General features: G+C 37.5%; 1 pseudogene; it reads left to right on the top strand.

Moving 5' to 3' along the window:
* The first annotated feature begins 832 nt into the window (after positions 1-832).
* Positions 833-18816, top strand: LOC149843698 (protein CLT1, chloroplastic-like; annotated as a pseudogene).
* Positions 18817-20816: the final 2000 nt, after the last annotated feature.

The following is a 20816-nucleotide window of genomic DNA, read 5'->3' as shown; positions in this document are numbered from 1 at the left end:
GCTTCTTTCTCCATTGCATCCATGTCTTCACATTGCCAATAATCCCACAGAATGAAATAACAAAAGGCATTTGAGTATGATGTCCACCATGTGGCTACAGTGTAGTCGCCAGAGTATGAACCCCATGTACAAAATCATCAGGTACGGTAAGACCAACTATATTGTGATAATGCCCCACAGGTAGTCAGTTTTTGCTTTTCTTGATACTCAACACAAAGACCTGGTTGCCTTGCCTCAGCCTATCATACCTATTGGGTCCAGCCCTATCGCTCATTAATGATATGGAGAAGTGGAATAGCCACCCACTGCTTCTCAATAATGCAAGAGAAGTTGAAGGGTCAAAACCCCTTCGATTTTTGGAATGAGTCTAGAAGGCTCTATGTCATCTATAAGTAGGAGGGCAGAGTGGTAGTGTGAAGAGAGAAAAGAAGTAAGAGAGAGAGAGAGTAGAGAGAAGATGAAGAGGGAAGAAGGTTCATTACTACGCATTGATCCTCAGAGAGAGGTGTTGGTTGTGGTGTGGGTTTTGACTCGGGTTGTGCACCCGGGAGGTATTCTTGTATTCATCTTTTCCTGTGATTCTTTTGTTGTTATTCTCTTTAGCTTTGGGCAAGCTATTGGATGTTGTACTCTCTATGTTGTACTCTCTATTTTTATTATAGTGGATTATTCTCTTTGTGCCCCGTGGATGTAGGTCGTGTTGACCGAACTACGTAAACTCTTGTATTGTGATTTGATTATGCCTTTATTAGATCCTATATTGCTTTCACACAAATATTTTTGTTATCTTGATTACTCTACAAGTGGTATCAAAGCTGGTTCGTGAAAAGTCATGTCCTCAAAGTCAGTTAGCTTCAAGTTTGAGGTGAAGAGGTTTGATGGCAAAGAAAACTTCTCTTTATGGCAAAGAGGGGTGAAGGCTCTACTTGCACAGAAAGGGTTGCACAAGGCCCTTGTTGGGAAGACGAATAAGCCAGAGACCATGACTGACGATAAATGCGATGATCTTGACTTAAGGGTCGCTGGTGTGATTGAGTTGTGTCTATCAAATAAAGTCATGTATAACATGATAGAAGAGAGGATATCGGCGGGATTGTGGTTGCGGCTAGAGAGCCTCTATATAATCAAGAACTTATCCAACAAGTTACACCTCAAGAAACAACTTTATAGTCTTCGTATGAAGGAAGATGCTCCCATTCTTGACTATTTTAGTGTGTTTAATAAGATTATTGCTGATCTGTTTAGTCTGGATGTTAAACTTGAAGATAAAGATAAAGTTTTGTTATTACTATCCTCATTGTCACCATCTTATGAGCATTTTGTGACAACTATAATTTATAGAAAAGAAACATTGGATATGAAAGAGGTCACAGGTACGCTCATTTCAAATGAAATTAGGAGAAGACTATCATCGAATGAAGATTCTGGTGAAGGATTGATGGTGAGTTCATCAAAAGACAGGGGTGGGTCAAGGGACAAAAAAAATGACCTCAGATATAGGAACAAGTCTAGGTCAAGGAATGACATCACTTGCTATAATTGTTGAAAGAAAGGGCACTTCCAGAATCAGTGCAAAGAGCCAAAGAAAAAAATAGAAAAAGGGGAAAGAGATAGAATCATCATAAACCAAAGAAGATATCACAACCACAGTTGAAGGTGAGCTTGTGATTTTGTCTACTACTAATGTTCCATGTATCTGTGTGTACCAGGATACAGATTGGGTCTAGACACAAGAGCCTCGTACCATGCCACACCACGGAGAGAGTATTTGAGTACATACAAGACCGATAATTTTGGTGTTGTCCGAATAAGAAATACATGAACGTCAAAAATTATAGGAATTGAAGATATTCATCTCCAAACCAGTCTTGGGTACATGTTGGTGCTCAAGGATGTCAGACATGTTCCAGACTTGAGGTTGAATTTGCTTTCAGTAGGAAAGCTTGATGAAGAGGACAAAAGTAGTGTTTTTAGCCAAGGACAGTAGAAACTCAACAGCGGGTCATTGGTTCAGGCCAGAGGAAAGAGATGTTGTACCCTTTACAAGATGCAAGGTAAGGTATGTAAGGAACAGTTGAATACAACTGAAGACTCTTCTATTGATTTGTGGCACAATCGATTAGGCCACATGAGTGAGAAGAGCTTGCAGATTCTTGCTAAGGGGGAGAAACTTTCAGAGTTAAAAGGTATACATCTAAACACGTGTGTTCATTGCTTAGCTGGTAAGCAACATAAAGTATCTTTTGTTAGAAATACCTTTCATAGAAAATCTTGCATTCTGGAGCGAGTTTATACTGATGTTTGTGGTCCTCTAAGAACAAAAACTGTTAATGGTTTTACTGATGTAAAAACTTTCAATGATGCACTTTATTTTGTTACTTTTATAGATGACTTCTCCAATAAGGTTTGGGTATACCTTCTAAAAAATAAGGATCAGGTTCTTGATGTATTCAAGCAATTTCATGCTATGGTTGAGAGGAAAACAAAAAAACAGCTAAAATGCATCAGGTCAGATAATGGTGGCGAGTACACAGGTCCATTCTATGAATATTATAAAATTCATGGAATTCACCATGAGTTGACAGTTCCAGGTACCCCACAACACAATGCAGTTGCAAAAATGATGAATCGTATAATTGCAGAAAGAATCAGGTGTATGCTTGCACAGTCCAAGCTGCCAAAGAAAATTTGGGGTGAGGTTTTAAGGACAACAGTTGATGTGATCAACTTGTCTCATGCTCATGCCTTAGCAAATAATGTTGCAGATAGGGTGTAGTTAGAAAAAGATGTGTCCTACAAGCACCTGAGGGTATTTGGATGCAGGGCATTTGCACATGTCCCCAAGGAGGAGAGGTTCAAGCTTGATGATAAGACGCGACAATATATTTTTCTGGGATATGGTGATGCTGAATTCGGCTACAGGCTATGCGATCCAGAGAAGCAGAAGGTATTCAAATCCAAAGACGTGGTATTCTTTGAAGACCAAACACTTGAAGATATCAAGAAAGATGTGTCAATTCAGAATTCTGCAGGTGAATCTATCTACTTGGATCCAGTTACTCCTCCAATGGCACAAGTTGAAGGAAGACCATTGCAGTAAAATGATGCAGAGGCTAATGTTGACTTACCTGCAGGCCATGTTGAGCAGAAAGAAGTTGGAGAGCCCCCTTCTCCAGAACCCCAGCTGAGAAGATCTTCCAGCTAGTCACAATCTTCCAGAAGGTATTCTCCACATGAGTATGTAATGTTTACTGATACAGGTGAACTAGAGAGTTACCAGAAAGCACAAGAGTGTGAGCAGAAAGAGCAGTGGCTAATAGCTATGCACGATGAGATGTATGCATTACAGAAGAACCACACTTATGACTTGGTGGAACTACCAAAAGGCAGAAAGGCCTTGAAAAACAAGTGGGTTTTCAGGTTAAAGACTCAAGAACAATGTTCTCAACCAAAGTACAAAGTTAGATTGGTTGTGAAAGGCTTTGGTCAAAAGCAAGCTATTGACTTTGAAGAGATTTTCTCTCCTGTTGTTAAAATGTCTTCTATTTGTGTTGCTCTAGGTATTGCTGTTAACCTTGATTTGGAGATTGAGCAGCTAGATGTGAAGACTGCTTTCCTCCATGGTGATTTGGAGAAGGAGATATACATGGAGCAACTAGAAGGCTTCAAAGTCAAAGGTAAAGAAAATCTTGTATGCAGGTTGAAAAAGAGTTTGTATGGGCTGAAGCAAGCTCCAAGACAGTGGTACAAGAAATTTGATTCATTTATGGCTGAAAATGGATACAAAAGATCAGCTTCAGATCATTATGTCTACATAAAATGGTTCAGTGAGAATTTTGTTATTCTCTTGTTATATGTTGATGATATGCTTATCCTTGGAAAATATATGTCTATAATTGACAGGCTCAAAAAGGAACTGAGTAAGACCTTTGCAATGAAGGACATGGGGCCAGCAAAGGAAATATTGGGCATGCAGATCTCTCGTGATAGAAAAACCAAAAAGATATGGTTATCACAGGAGAAGTACATCGAGAAGGTGTTGGACAGGTTCAATATGAACAATGCAAAGCCAGTTGGTTCTCCTTTTGTAGGTCACTTTAAGCTGAACTCAGAGCAGAGTCTATTAAGTGATGAGAAGAAGGAGAAAATGATGAATTTTCCTTATGCTTCAGCAGTCAAGCAGTCAGAAGTTTGATGTACGCGATGGTATGTACGAGACCAGACATCGCATATGCAGTAGGTGTTGCTAGCAGATTTCTTGCAAATCCATGAAAAAGAGCATTGAGCATCAGTAAAGTGAATCTTTAGATATCTCAGAGGGACCTCCAAAGTTTGTTTAAGCTTTGAGGGTGGACCACCTGTATTAACATGTTACACAGATGCAAATATGGCTAGAAATATTGATACGAGGAAGTCTACATCAGGTTTTGTACTCACTTTGCAGGGAGAGTTGTATCAAGGTAGTCAAAATTGCAAAGGTGTATTGTTTTGTCTACTACTGAGGCAAAGTACATTGCTCTTACAGAAGCTTGCAAAGAGATGTTGTAGATGAAAAGATTCTTGAAGAAGTTGGGTTTAGGACAAGACAAGTACTTTGTGTATTGCGACAGTCAGAGTGTCATTCATCTCGCCAAGAATTCGAGTTTTCACTCAAAGTCAAAGCATATAGATATCAGATACCATTGAATCCGAGATGTGTTTGAGAAAAAATTGTTTCATCTTGCAAAGATCTTCACAAATGATAATGGTGCAGATATGCTGACAAAGGCCTTGCAAAGTCCGCTAAATTGAGTGTAAGACCATGAGAACAGAATTTTGGACCAGGAGCGAAGGCAATTGTCCAACAAAAGCTAATAATCCTACAACAGAAAAAATATGGGACAGATAGGCCCACACGATTCTTTGAAGTTGCCAAACTGTTCAGCCCCAGCTCACAGAAAAATCCACCTCCACTTAGTTGCTGTTGTAGTAGCCGGGCAGTCAAGCTAAAAGACCACCCCCAACATCGATGGCCGAAATAGGAGAGGAAAGAACAAAGCCAGTCCAGTTAAAACTTAGAGGTTCCAGCAATCCAATCCCAACTGCCACCAATACGAATCCTTACAATGCCTCCAAAAATATTGTCAACTGCCTGCAAAACCAGAAAAGCCTAACGCAGTTTAATATGAACTGAATTCACTTACACTGACAAAACACAAGTCCACACACACACACACAACCATATGAACTCACTCACTCACTCACACCCACATCCACACCCACACCCACACCCACACACCCACTCACACAAACACCCAACAATTCAGGCCAGGACCCGTCTACAGACCAGCCATCAAAAATCCTTCCCTAGCCACTTACGTTGTACCCTTATCATTAATTCCAATTTCAGCAAAAAGCCAATCTTGTCCGGACTCCGTTGTTTTCCCCTGAATACACTATCATTCTTCTCTAACCATAAGTCACAGCCACCATACTCTCCAAACAAACCTCTACTCACCGTCTAAAATGCTCAACAGTCAGTAATGACAAGTGTGAAACAATAATGGGACCTTGAGCAGTGGTTACAAGAATTCTTGAATAGAAACACACCCTCATCAAAGATCACATGACAAGAGATGAACATCGTTCATGTTTTCATGTTCAAACAATAACACTCATGGTGTTGAGGAGCAGAGCCAAGAAACACAAGTTTGAGATTTATAATCAAGTTTATGTTGTCTATAAGCATGCAAACAAGGATAACAAGCACAACCAAACACTTTTAATAAATTAAAATCCTGTTCAACACCAAACACAACTTCCATTCCATATGAGATTTTTGCCTCAAACAATTTTGATGGCATGTGATTTATGAGATAAACAACATTAAATGGACCAATATTTTGTAGGAATCTCACCTTGAGCCATGAGAGACAACCATGTCTCAACTATATGGCTTTCGTTCAATTGCGCCATTCTATTGAGGTGTATGTGAACAGTATTCAATACCATGCTCAATCAAATATTTAGTGAGTAATTGATACTCGCCTTCTCAATCTGTATGTAAGGACTTGATTTTTCTAACAATTATGTCTTCAACAAGTACCTTAAAATTCTAAAAGTTTTCAAGACATCCCATTTCTGTCTAAGCATAAATATTCATATATAAAAACTACGCAATATCTATGACCATATATATCCATACTAACTAACTGGGGCTAGACCCCCAAAATCAAAAAAGATAATATTGAAAGGTCCTTGAGTCTCACACAAAGAAGTGTCAAATGACAAATTATGACTTTTAGCTTTTTGTCAAGTGCCACCCAGATACTAATCATAGAATGTTCAAAAGGTAAACCGAATTTTTAAATGACAAAATCAACCACTCTCATCCAAGGTTGCCCCGTCCTTTTATGTCACTGATCCAAAGAAGCTTTCTCTCCTAACAATGCAGACTTCTCTTGAGACTTTTTAGTTGGACCCAATATAAGCCATCATCACTTGGTCCTTGCTCCTTGCTCCTTGCTGGAGATTTTTTCCGGTGTATCGATCCTTCACATAACAGTGATCATGGTGAAAACACTGCATTATGATCTCTAGCAAATTTTTGGATTGACAATACTTTTTTTGAAATATAAGGCACATGCATGATTTTATTTAATTTAAATTTATTCTTAACAATAGAGGAACCAATATGAGCAATAGGCAAACCTAAATAGTCTCCAATCTTGATTGCATCGTGGCCCTGATAATCACCATGAATTGAGAGATTATTCAAATCACTCACAATATGATGTGATGCAGTCGGGATACCAATTATCATCCCTGACTTGATTGGCATGCGAAATTGGTGTAGCATGATATGCTTGAAGAGAACTTGTGCTAGCTTAAGCAAAACTCAATAGCTGATAACACTGCTTGACTGAATGCCTGGTTTATCACATAACTGACACGAGACTCGAGGTATATTAGAACTAGAGCTTTGATTGTTGAACCGACCTCTGCCTCTAAACTGATCACCACCATGGTTTCCTCTGCCACAATCATTGAAGTCACGACCTCCCTGCTTATCAGGCATATTCATTGCAGGTGTAATAGGATTGTGACCTCTATTTCATTCACATGTGCTTCCTGAACGAGAAATGTACTATGGAGCTGATTGAGAAAAATATGGTCAGATCTACTTTCAATGGATGTCTTGAATGCATGATATTCACTAGGAAGGCCTCTAAAAGCATTAGTAATAAGGTCTTTTTAATCGACTGGTTTTGATGCAACGGCTGGCTAATGAGCCAAGCTCTTCAACCTTTGAAGATATTCATCAATGGTTTTGGGACCTTCCTAAAGGTCCTAAACTAAGATTTAAGTTGCATCACTCTGGACCAGGAGTGAGCAGCATAGGAATGTTTCAATGTTGTCCAGATGTCATTAGACGAGTTCAAGCCAACTATTTGGCTATGCACCAGTTCAAATAAAGAAGAGATGATCCAATTCATTAGCAACTGAGTCTTGTCTTAACCATTCTAAGTAGCATGGATTCAACTACATAGAGTTCTATGTTGGGTTTCCCTCCTTTGTGGGATCCATCTATTTACTGAATAAGAACCTTTTGTTAACTGACATTTATTGGCATGCTCATTGGAATCACACGTATTTGTTATTGCGGAGGGATTCCCAAGCACGACCTCTGATTATCTCAAGATCAATTTATGGAGCTTCAGCTGAATAGCGATTTGTGTGATGGCGCTTCAGCTGAATAGCGATTTATGTGTTGGTGCTTCGTCTTCTACATTTAATGTGAATCTCGTTCTCTATTTAGGGAGGAGTGGTTCGGCTAGCAATGAGTTTTTTCACTTCTTTTGAGGTTGTTTCGTGTGGCTAGTTTTTCAGAACATTTGTTCCTATTTTTTTGGTGAGGTCTTTCCTCTTGTTTTTTTTTACAGTTTTGTGTGTTTGTAAGGCTTATGCCTTTTGGCCACTTTGTAAAATTTGTTTGAAGATAGTAGAAGAAATTGACCTATCGATCACGATATACCTCATTTTGAGAGATTAATTTCTGTTGATATATATATATATTTTGCTTCCATTGATTTTTACTTGGAAGAACGCCAGTTTTTCTCAGCATTCTCTTTGAACTTTGGAGGTCTTGTGCCGTCAATGAGCCCCGTAAGATCATACATAAGGGCCTTTGGATCAAGCAAACACAAATATAGAGAAACACAAACTAGGATTTATGTGGTCAAGTCATATATGACCTATGCCCATGGTTAATTCTCTCATTCTCTCAATAACAAGAGAGGAAGAGGCGATCTTCTGTTTATGCTTTGAAATTACAAGTTTGGCAACAAGCATCTCCTTGCCTAGGAAGGACTTTACATATAGATAAGAAAACTGACAGACGTTTCCTCGGGAGCAACTTTGCCAATTCCACTTGTTGTTTGTAAACTAAGCACCATTCAAATGGCGCATTGACAGTTGAAAGTAGTATCACAATGTTTTTAAAAACGGGTCAGTAGGCTCGCTACCTTCGGGTAACTCCGTTGACCGTTTCCTGGTGAAGAAAAAAAAAGTTGTTTTACTTTTTTTTTTTCCTTTTGTTTTGGTTTTGGTTTGATATTTTGATTCATCTCGTTTGGTTGATGTGCTTAAATTTGTGATTCCTCGATTGCTGATCTGCCAAATGTTGATCGATCCCATTAGAATGTTTTGCTTAAACTGTGATGTTTTTTTTTCTCTGAAAGAAAGGAGAACTTAAACTGTGATGTTTCTAGTTCATTCATCACCAAAGTTTCGCTGGATAGTCGGTTTCCTTCAATTTTGATGCTTTGATTCACTCGTTACTAAATTCTGATTGATGCGGTTTGATAGTTTTGCTTGAAATCTATACGCGAGTAGAATTCAGAGCTCTCATCATGGAAAGATGGTGTTAATCATTCTTTGTATTTTTTTTATTTTAACTTTTGGCTGAAGCAATTCAGCGTTAGCAGAATCAGCCATGGATTCTTTGAGATATGGAGAATATATTTATATTTTTCCTTCTAAGGTAAGGTTGCTCATCTATAAGATTTCACTCAGGCTGAAACTTAGTCACCATGAATTTTTAAGCAAAAAAGAAAAAGTAAAAGAAAATGTTGTTACACCTGAGGATGGTACGTCCGATTATGAGGTACATAAGTAGGTGCTACAATCATATGTAGATGAGTTTTGGCTGGTTCGAGAGGGCAATGCACGGCAGTGGTGAATGTTGGATTTCATGATTGATGCAAGAAAGAAAAGTTTTCCCCACTCCCACTATTTTCACTGGGTGGGGGCAGATTGGGCCACTCATTCAATGAGCAAACCTTCTCTGTCGCCAAAAAAAAAGAGAAAAACCTATGAACTCCATATAAGTTCAAGCTAACACACCTATATGCAACTATGAATATTGTCTTTAACAAATATTTTCAATAGGCAAAATTGATCCAGTATCTTCACTTTAGCTCAAACTATTGTGCCTATGTACTATTATAGGGATTATTCAATGAGGTGTGTTTACACATTCAAGCATAAATGAGAAAAATACTGCTGTTTGGGACTAATGAAACATTGGAAGAATACAATGACAAGGATCTACCCACAGTCACAAATATCTGTATGGGCAAGGCTATTTCTCATGATATTATAGGTTTGGTGATAAATCTCTGGTAAATCTAGGATCTTAAAAATTATATATATATAACAAAAATTAGAAAGAAAATATCATGTTTAGATAATAAAATACATATATAGTAAAAGAAATAAGTAAAAATTGTAAAATAAAGCAGAAAAACATACTTAAGATGTAAACAATAAATAAATAAAGTAAAAATAATTGATAATATCACTATCACAATATTCTTATATAATATCATTCGCTGAAAATGCAGTGATAATATTGTGATCTTTTGAAAATATCGCCAATATTTGTGACTATGGTTCCACCTAGCAGTATTTTCTGGAATTTGTGGATGACCTGTTAACTTGATCATGTTTTTATTGGACAGCTAACCAGACTAACCAGTCCATCTTATCCTATACATATCAGTTTTCTGTCATCTTGTTTACAGCTATGTCTGGTACCTGTAAATCATCTTATTTTATCTTTCCTCTGGTTGATTTTGCCAATTTCTTTTGTGTTGAATCAAGTGTATGTACTGAGATTTCTTTGTATGCCTACATGTTTCAGTTAACTGCATATTCAATTGTATCTCCATATTTCTTTATGTTCTCTAAATGTATCACCATCTGAATCATTTGCCAGGTACGTGGTAGTGTACTTCTCCATTCTCTACTTCCGTTACCACTTACCAGTTTGGTATTGTTACGAATGTGATGCTTTCATTACCCAAGTACCGTTTCCTTAATGTTGGTCTTCTAGAGGCTCTTGGTGCTGCTTCTGGAATGGCAGCAGGCGGTATGTGTTTTATTTGAGTTGTCCAACACTTTTCTGGGCAGCTTATTCTATCAGAATCATCTACTTTTGGTGTAGTTAAGTTTTAGTTTCAATAACAACAGGGGATTTTGATCATCTTTGAAATGAGATATAATTGCATATGTAGTGAAATTATATTCCATTATCACTACCAAGTTTCCTTAAACATGTGTAGCTTAACTCTCTAAAGCTATTTACGTTCTTATGGTATGGATTCATTAATTTATGATAAGCAATATCATCCCTTTTTCATAAAACGAAGATGGTTGCTCTATCAATAATCAAAGCAGGTTATATGTCCCCCCCCCCCCCCCCCCCCCCGAACAGGGCAGTTAGCTACATCTCATGTTCGGGGGTCCCAAAGAGCACCACGTATGTAAGCATGTGCGTCTCGTATCCCCATGTTTGTCAGCATTAATTAGCATTGGAGTTTGATGCGATTGCAAAGACTTAAGTACCCTCTCCTTCATTGGTGCAAAAAAAAATGACGATTCTTGAAAAGGAGTGGTTGTAAAGACTTAAGTGCCCCCAAAATGATTATTTAAGACCCAGTCTCTGCACTGCAGGATTATCTGAGAAAGAAATCTCCCCTGGAGGAGGCCATGAACATCAACCCTCTCACTCTCTCTCTCTCCCTTCTCTTTTTGATTCTATGCACATCCAACAGAAGAACTTACATTGATCCATCAAACACCGGCTAACCTGCACATTGACTGTTGTGGAGCCTAATTCAAAGTTTTTACCCTTACAGGAGGAGGGTTTGGGGGCTCCTCCCAACGTGGGTAGCATCATTCAACTAAATGAGTTGTAGATCCTGATTCAGAGTTTTTACCCTTACAGGAGGAGGGTTTGGGTGCTCCTCCCAGCGTGGGTAGCATCATTCAACTTGATTCGTTGTGGAGCCTGATTCAGAGTTTTTGCTCTTACAGAAGAGAGGTCTGGGGGCTCCTCCCAACGTGGGTAGCATCATTCAACTTTAAGAGTTGTGGAGTCTGATTCCGAGTTTTTACCCTTACAAAAAGGGGGGTCTGAGGGCTCCTCCCAACATGGGTAGCACCATTCAACTTGATGAGTTATGGAGTCTGGTTTCGAGTTTTTGCCCTTATAGGAGGAGGGTTTGGGGGCTCCTCCCAGCGTGGATAGCATCGTTCAACTTGATTCATTGTGGAGCTTGATTTAGAGTTTTTGCCTTTATAGGAGGAGGGTTTGGGGGCTCCTTCCAGCGTGGGTAGCATTGTTCAACTTGATTCGTTGTGGAGCCTGATTTAGAGTTTTTGCCCTTACAGGAGAGGGGTTCGGGGGCTCCCCCCGGCACGGGTCCCGGGTGTCGTGGTCAAAAAATGCACAGGGTATCGTGGTGAGAAAGACATATTTTTGTTCCAAGCAAGGTTGAAAGAAATCAATGGAAAATTCAACAAGGAGCATGCCAGAATCAAGATATGGATGTCAAGCAAAAATGGTGTTGTGCAACTCAAATAACACAAAATAATAGAGGTCTGGTTTTTAGTTAAAATGAGGAATGAAATGATAATAGAAATCGCTGAAAATTTACAAAAATAAACTAGACTTAATAACAAAGACACCACTTTTTACGGATTTGGAATATAACCTCTGGTTAGGGAGATATGGCCCTGACAAGTTGGTCCTAATTCGGGTAGCGATTTACAACGATTTGCTTACTGAATAACACTACAAAACGCTATAGCGATTTGTGGAAGACACTACAAATCGCTATAGGGATTTGCGATTTGTAGTGTCTTCCGCAAATCGCTATAGCGATTTGTAGTGTCTTCCGCAAATCACTATAGTGTTTCGTTGGAGACCCGAAAATACTACAAATTGTTGTAGGAAAGCCCGATAATACTACAAATCGTTGTTGGAAGGCCCAAAAAAAATTTGGTCCGGATCCCCCTCCTGTAAGGGCAAAAACTCTAAATCAGACACATAAGTAGAGAGAGAAGGGAGAGAGAGTGAGAGAGTTGGTGTTCATGGCCTTCTCCCGGGGGAACTCTTTACCTCCTTTGATTTCTTCTCTAGAGAGAGAGAGGGTTTTACAATGTTTTACGAAGAAGGAAGAAGAAGAAGAAGATGGCGATGGAGCAATGTAGGATCGTCTGTTGGATGTGCACAGAAGTAGAGAGAGAAGGGAGAGAGAGTGAGAGGGTTGATGTTCATGGCCTTCTCCAGGAAGAACTCTTTGCCTCCCTTGATTTCTTCTCTAGAGAGAGAGGCTTTTACAGTGTTTTACGGAGAAAGAAGAAGAAGTCTTTGAAGAGTCAACATCATCCTCGACTTTCTGGATGAAGGACATGTTTGTCCTTTTATTGAACAGAGAAAGAAGAAGAAGACTTTGAAGAGTCAACATCATCCTCGACTTTTTGGATGGAGGACATGTTTGTCCTTTTTTTGAACAGAGAAAGAAGAAGAAGACTTTGAAGAGTCAACATCATCCTCGACTTTCTGGATGGAGGACATGTTTGTCCTTTTTTTGAACTGTTTGTTTTTTCTTTTTTGAATGAAGGGCATTTTTGTCATTTACTCAAACCATCACTTTATGAGAAGAATAGCAAGAAAGGGTACTTAAGTCTTTGCAACAACACCAGAGTCCGATGCAAAGTTATGTCAACATACACGGGAATACGAGCCCCATGTGATTGTATACGTGGTGCTCATTCAAAGCCCCGAACACAGACGTGGGATTCAGTGAATCATCGGGGGCAAACATACACCACCCTCTCATCAATAATTTATGAGCTGCCATTCTTTGGGGGTTATTATAATGTGGGAAAACAGTTTCTTTGCTGTTAATTTATTGCTCAAAATTTGTTTGCAGACCCAATAATGAGCTTTACTTTTTCATGTTATTTTCCTAGTCTTCATATGCTTTCTTGTCTAGTGATGCTTGTGTTATGGTTAACCAAAGAGGCACTTATGCGAAGTAACTATGAGCACAGTATCTAACTTCCCAAAATATTGTATGGATAGCATGGGGGAATGCTTGTAATTGCAGCAAGTGGCAAGAACTCTTGCAGAACTCCTTCTAGAACATTGATTAGAGAGCAGGGGCGAAGTTTCAACCAGTCCTGAAGTGATGTCTCTAATTCACATTCTGCTTTGTGGCCTGAAAAGTAGTGTCTTTTGAAATGTGCACTGAAGTAGTTGCTAATATCAACATTCAAATTGCTATGTCTAATCCTTGATTAGTTTAGTTAGGTTTAATTTAGTATTCTATAAAAGTCAACTCAATATTACTAGTTCATGCCTGAGGAAAACTACATCAATTGTACCAGTTCACACACATGAAAATGCTGTTGTCTTCATTAAGAGTTGCAGTATGCATAGACTTCACATTTCAATGAGATAAAATGGGATATAACTTAGGCGACTGCTTTCTTCCAGCAATGTATCTGGTCATACTTGATAAACGTCTAAGAAAATCCATGTAAATTAGGCTAGTTTGTATCCGTGAAACTCATTGTCTTCATCTCCAAATAAGAGCTTTCAATGAGATAACTGAGGCTGCTGCTTCTCTAGATTCATCCACTATTCTGCATAACACATTATTGATGTAGGATCATCTGTACTTTAATAGTCTTGAATAAATCTTACTGTACTCAGCATTTTTTTGCTTATTTTAGTCTTTGTTAGTTTCATAGTAAGACTTGGCCTTGTTTTTCTGAATATCCATTTTTTGGTTTTATAAATATGTCCATAGATCAACCATTTTCTTGAATTTTATACAATATACTGTCTAAAGAGATCTTCATGTGCATCTTTGCTTTGGAATTGCAGCAATGCTTTCTGGTGCAGCAATACCAATATTGTCTCAGGTAATTTACGCTCTCTATCCAGACAAAACAGAGTGTAATGTCTGGGATTTTGAGTTTGAGAAAGAATGAAGCATCTTTTTTTTTTATTGTGTAAATGCTTGCTGCAGACATTTCTAGTATGGCAGCTTCTTTTGTCTACTGTTTTTCTTGGCAAACGCTACAAAATAAATCAAATATTTGGATGCCTTCTTGTTGCTGTTGGTGTGATAATAATTGTTGCTAGGTAATCCTCTCTATCTGGTTTTTGTGTTGGTTTTCTCGTGGCATTGATATTAAATGGTGTAGTTTGGTTTCAATGGTCAATCCTTTTACTGAAATTTATTTTTTCCCCAACCATTCTCTTAGATGAAAAATAATTTTTTTCTCCCATCAGCTGATTGAGGTGCAGCTTCAGTAGTTCTTTAATTGCTCATCTGTTATATTTGCTATTTTCCTGTTTAGTCCTTTTTGTTCAGGGTATATTATCTTGCCTTACTGTCTCTAAGACATCATTCACAGTCCTCTTTGCTATTGCTTTTTTCTTTTTATTTTTTCACCCTTTTGATTCTTTTTATTTTGCTTTTCCATTGTTGGTATGACATGCCTACCTTTTCTAGAACAGGTTCCAGTCTCTTATTATACATCTATTATTTTTGCTTGTTGACTTTATCAAATATCCAGATTCTCTTAGTCCACATTCTGTTTCCTAAATTAATGGTTATGGTTATGATGTTGTTTTCCATTCTGTTGGTTGCTCTATGTGGGACCTCTAGCTTGGGAAGGACTCTTTGACTGCTCATAGTTAAAATTTCATCACTGAATTAATCCTATAATATGTTGTGATTAATTTTTAATCTGATATTGGCATCAGTTTTGTCATTTAAGATTTTGTCAAGTTTTTAAACTTTTTATGCTTTAATATTTAATATAAGTCACCTTTGCATGTGATTGCTGATCACAAGCATGACCAAGTCAAGAAGATTGCTTGGTGTTTCCTGCAATTTATTTAGTCCTGCTTACTTTTGGACTGGAAGTATTCTTGCCCTGTATAGTCAAGAGAGACTCTAGCTGTTGATAGGAGAAGTGGTCAATTGTCTAGATGATGCTTTGCTTTGGGTTAAAAGATATCATTATAAGTTTGTGAATATCAGGATATAATGTTGACCTTAGTTGTCAAAAGCTACGCTTAGGCTGGATAGGCGTAGGGCCACCGCCTAGACTTATGGGTCTAGGCAGTAGAGCCCTTTTTTTTTACCTAGGCTGCTTAAGCTGTCCATGCCTAAGCCACAGGGACATAGTAGTCATGTTTTTTATAATTTTTTGTCTCATTCTTTTTTTTCTCTTTTTCTTCTTCCTCTTCCTCCAAAAGCTTTCTTTTTTTATTCTCTTCTTTTCTTCTTTTGTTTTTCTTTTTTACCTTATTTTTTTTCTTCTTCCTCCTCCTTTCACCCCTTTGCTTAGTTGTCAAGGGCGGAGCCTGGGTGTCGCCAAAGCGGCCTAGCCGAGGTAGTCTCTCAGTTTGATGCACACACACACACACACACACACAGACACACACACACACACATATATATATATATGTTTTCTGTGTAATTGTATATATATATGTTTTCTGTGTGTGTGTGTGTGTTTTGTGTAATTGTATATAATTATATATATTAATATATCATAAACATATATTATAAATTTACAGTATTATGTGTTTATATTATATATATATATATATACATATCGGCGTACTTAATTCATATATAATCTATAAGCATATGAGTTATCTATTTGACTGTTTTTATGTAATATAATTGCTTTACAGTGTTTGACAACATGTTATTATTTGTCTATTGCTTATTGTTGATTGATTTTATGTTGTACACAGGTTTGTTATTAAGTTTAGTAGTTTGTTTACATATTTTGTATGTTCTTTTTAATTTTTTTTGTTTGGAGTACTGCCTAGGCCTCGCCTAGTCTTTTTAGGGGCTCACTGCCTAGACTCCTCCTAGCACCTCTGACAACTAAGATGTTGACATAAGCACAACTCGGTATACTTTCCATGAATTTTTGAAATTTTATTTTGTAGAAAATCTCTGCAAAAACAACATGGAGTTCTCAAGATATTTGTGACATAGGCTATGTTCCACTGTAGAATGGTGCTACAAGAAGCATTTGCATATCCAAATTTCTTCATATTCAAAGCAAAATACTATGGTCTATGTTCATTTATTCATTTATTTAGTTTGTTTATTGGTCTTTCATTGCCTTTATTGTCTATACTTTACCACAACAATAAGATTCTTATATATCTTGCAAACTAGAAAACTTACAAGCCTCAAATATATATTGAGTTACATTCTCATTTTAACTGATAGCAACACCTAAATGGCATTATTTTGATGCTCTTTTTTGTTGAACTTTTACTTGATTTCTTTACAAATGTGGTGTAAAGCTTTTGACAAATTTCTTGCTGATGGATCTGAGAAGAATAATGGTATCAAGTATTTAGAATCGTACATTGTATAACTTATGGTCCCTTTATAGTACACGTTTTATGCTTATCATTTTAGGGTATTTTGGTCATATTAGTATGTTGCATCATTTTCTTAATGTCCTATCTAGGATTAGTGAGAGAATTTATTTTCCAAAATAACCTAGGCATCTTATGAATTTCATGCATTAGTCCTGTATTTTTGTCACGACTTGCTTCATATGAACTCTGCTTTCTATGAATAACATGAATTCAAATCGTTTGACTGTTTCCCTTGTTCAGTGGGTCAGCTGCTGGTCAATCATTGAAAGAAGCTGGAATTTTTTGGGCACTTTTGATGGTCACATCGTTTTTCTTTCAAGCTGCTGATACAGTTTTGAAGATTACTGCAACTTTTAATAACTAAAGTTAACTGGTTTACCTCTTTTGCTCTTCTATTTTTCTAGTAACCTTAAAATCTAAATGTGTTTGGCAGGAAATAATTTTCATGGATGCTGCCCACCAGCTAAAGGTACATATGCTGAGAGAAACCATTGGTCTATTATCTCTATACTAGGATGGGATGAGTATCTCGTTTGGTCTAGTCAGGCATACCTTGTATCTGTGGATTTCATGTCAAAGATATTGTATATGGATGCTAACAGGAATTACTCGTTCAAATGCAGGGGGATTTAGTTGATTTGTTTGTTGTAAATTCTTATGGATCAGCCTTTCAAGTAAGACTGGATCACAAGATTCTACAATACGAACAATTTATTTGCTCACAAGCTGATGTTTTACCATTTATCTTTCTTGTTCTACCTGCAGACACTATTTATTTGCCTTCTACTCCTGTTTTTGTCCAAGTTATGGGGTGTTCCTTTCGTACAGTTACCCAGCTATTTAAGAGATGGGGCAGCCTGCTTTTTGAATATGGGTTCCTTGTCAAGTGGTATGCCTGCTTATTTTCTTAATTAAGATATGTATGAACTGGGTTACGCTTTAAAACTTGTGTGTCCTTTATCACACTAACAGCTGAACGGAATCTATGCTAAGAAATGGCCCAATGATATGATTTGATCTTCAATATTTCTACATTATAAGCTTATAGCAAAATACCTGTCAGTGATGGGACTGTTTCAGCCTTTATATAAAACATGATGGAACTTGGTTCCTAATACAAATCAAAGTTTCTTAATTTAATAAATTGATTGTTATGCATTATATACTTGTAATAGAAAATCTGTGAGCCATTTAGTTTTTTGTCTTTTTATGGACTTATGGGGATTTATGTAGATTTTTGGAATGTAATACACATTAAATCGGTGTAAGGCACATTTGAGATAGATATAGAATGATAGTTCCCAATTTTTTAGAAAAAAATATCTACTTATTTGACCTATCTGTTTAATCTGATAAATCAAATTATGTACCTACTCTTGTCCTAATTTAGAAGAAAAAAAAAAGAAAACAAGTTGGTTTCTTTCTTCTCTCTCAAACATTTTTTTGTATGTTTTTGCTTCCTTTGTAATTGAAAACCTTTGTTTTTGAGGAAACTGAAAAAAGGATAAAGGGGACAAGAGTTGCAAAACAATGCATATTTTCAATTCAAAACTTATGCACGAGAAAATTTCTGTGTTTCATATAGCCTTTGGCTGACATGATTTTGTTATAATTATCCAGATGTGAAGGTGCACCACTTTTGCCATTACTGTTTGTATCAGTCAACATGGCCTTCAACATATCACTGCTTCATCTTATCAAGACCTCCTCTGCAATGGTGTCATCTCTTGCTGCAACTTTCTCATGTTATGACTACACAAATCCAAACAACTATGTTTGAGCAAAAAGAAGTTTAAGCTTTCCTTACCTTCCAATTCTCATTGTTTTTGTTACATGATGGAGTCCCCATCTCTATATATGTTTTCACCCTTCCACTACCTTACCTTGGAGTGCCTTCAACTCTACCGTCTGGCTTCATATCAGGGGCAGGCATCCTCTTGATTGGTTTGTTTTTGTATGCATGGCAATCATCAGTTGGATCTTCATCTGAACAAATATATAATATCACTGGCTTGATACGGCTTGATGTTGTTAAATTAGATTGTTCAGGCTAATCGTTTGTTGGCCTTGAAGTTGATCTTCGAGGGAGAGAGTTGAGAGGTAGATGCTAACAATCTCATGAGCTTGTGCTCTTGGGAGAAAAGCTTGGTAAATCTCTCTCTCTCATATCCAATGTTGTGCTGCCAGTTTGTGAATTGATATGTAAGAGTAATTAACGGAAAAATGAATTGCTAGCCTAGTGCCTAATGGCGACACAGGTATGAGTTTGGTGCACTCTATGTAGGTGACAGACCAAGGATGCCATTTAATTTTCAAGTGAGTTTTGTGTACTCTATGTTAAGTTTAGATATCAGAATATTCTTCCTTAGGATCCATGATAAGGATCCTCATGTTATATTTTCAGATTTATGTGACATGACTCCTTTTAGTATTGAGGAATTTAACACAATCAACTTCAGGTAATTAATTTTTGGTTCCAATTATTTTGCTTAACATGCTACTAGAAATGGAAATGGGTTTTTATTCCTTTGTTTGTGTTTAGAAACCCATGGGATGCGCATTCCCAAAGCAAGGTTGAAGCTGGGTGTACATCACAGCTCGATGGTTAAGGTGGGCCTTGGGTTTTACACCACAGCTCGAATATGGTAGAGCAAGGTGGTTTCTTCCCATCTAGACAATCGAATATATTTGGACCTAAATAGAACCCATTAACGCCCATTTTGTCTAACATAAAATTCGTGGCAAAATAAGAGTTTCATTCGATTATGTTTGGTATAGCTTTTGTCCTTCCTAACTGGGTCCATGGCCCTCCCTTAGCTAGGTTCTACCTGACGTTGACCTGAACCTGCTACGCATCAGGCTATGCACAAAGCTGATCAAGTTGGCCCAACTTTGCGGTTGTCAATCATTTCATGTTGTTAATCTCATCTTACTCATCAAAAGACCGTTATCAATAGCAGCATCTCAATCATTCTTCAGAGTTGTATGCATCACCATGATCATGATAATCATCACAATTCATAATCATCGTCTTTCATGTTGTCAAACACATGAACATCGTTCATTTTCTTTAACCACCACCACTTTAGGTAATGATCATCATCATCGTCATGGTTACAACTATTGTCAACATGTTATTTCAGCTGTCACTCAGTATTTTAAAGATTTATATTCTGTTTCACTTACTGTGGAGGGTGTCATTGGTCCTGTTTCTGTTGGTTCGATTCAGCAAGATCAAGCCAGAATTATGCAAATGAAGTTCTCTAAAGATTAGATTTTTAGGGCCATCAAAGGTTTGTCGGGGTAGAAAGCTCCAGGTTCTGATGGGTTTCATGTGGATTTCTTCAGAATTTTTTGGTCGTGTGTGAAGCCTGATGTTATTAACATGTTTGATGAGTTCTATCGCAACTCCAGATTGCCTATTCAAACCCACTTGGCAATTATTTTTTTAATTCCAAAAAATGATGCTGCCACTGATACCTCTAGGTTTCGTCCAATTTTTGTTATGAGTGTTCTTTATCGGATGATTGCCAATGTGTTGGCTAATAGGTTGAAGTGTTAAAACATATGTAATAATACCATAATACCCGATAGAGGTATTATGGTCATTTCACAAAGTACCCCATAGGGGTACTTATTTTGTTTCTCGTATTTCACTATTTTTTATTTTTATTTTTATTTTTATTTTTGTATTTTTTGGATACCGAAAAGGGGCCCCACAATGGAGTCGTTGGGGCCCCCAACGGTCACATATGTGACCGTTGGGGGCTCCCAACGACTCTATTGGGAGCCCCTTTGGTCTCCTCTTCTTATAAATAGGGGGAACCCCCCATGTATGTTGTATTGCTCTTGAGAGCTCCTCTTCAATAATAGTGATATTATTTTTTATGTGTGTAGCCTTTTTATAAGGCCCTTTGTATATCCCTTAGTGGATTTTCTCTCTTGTGCTTGTTGCATTTGTCCGTGTGGGACATAGTGAATGCTTTAGCATTCTTGGTTTCTTCCGCTTATTTCATTACATGGTATCAGAGCCATAAGATCTTCTAAAGGTAAA

Source organism: Nuphar pumila, chromosome 3 (assembly GCF_984573655.1).
Source record: "Nuphar pumila chromosome 3, dmNupPumi1.hap1.1, whole genome shotgun sequence".
Lineage (NCBI taxonomy): Eukaryota > Viridiplantae > Streptophyta > Magnoliopsida > Nymphaeales > Nymphaeaceae > Nuphar > Nuphar pumila.
The sequence above is the reverse complement of the archived record's forward strand: the minus strand, read 5'-3'. Positions and strand labels throughout refer to the sequence as shown.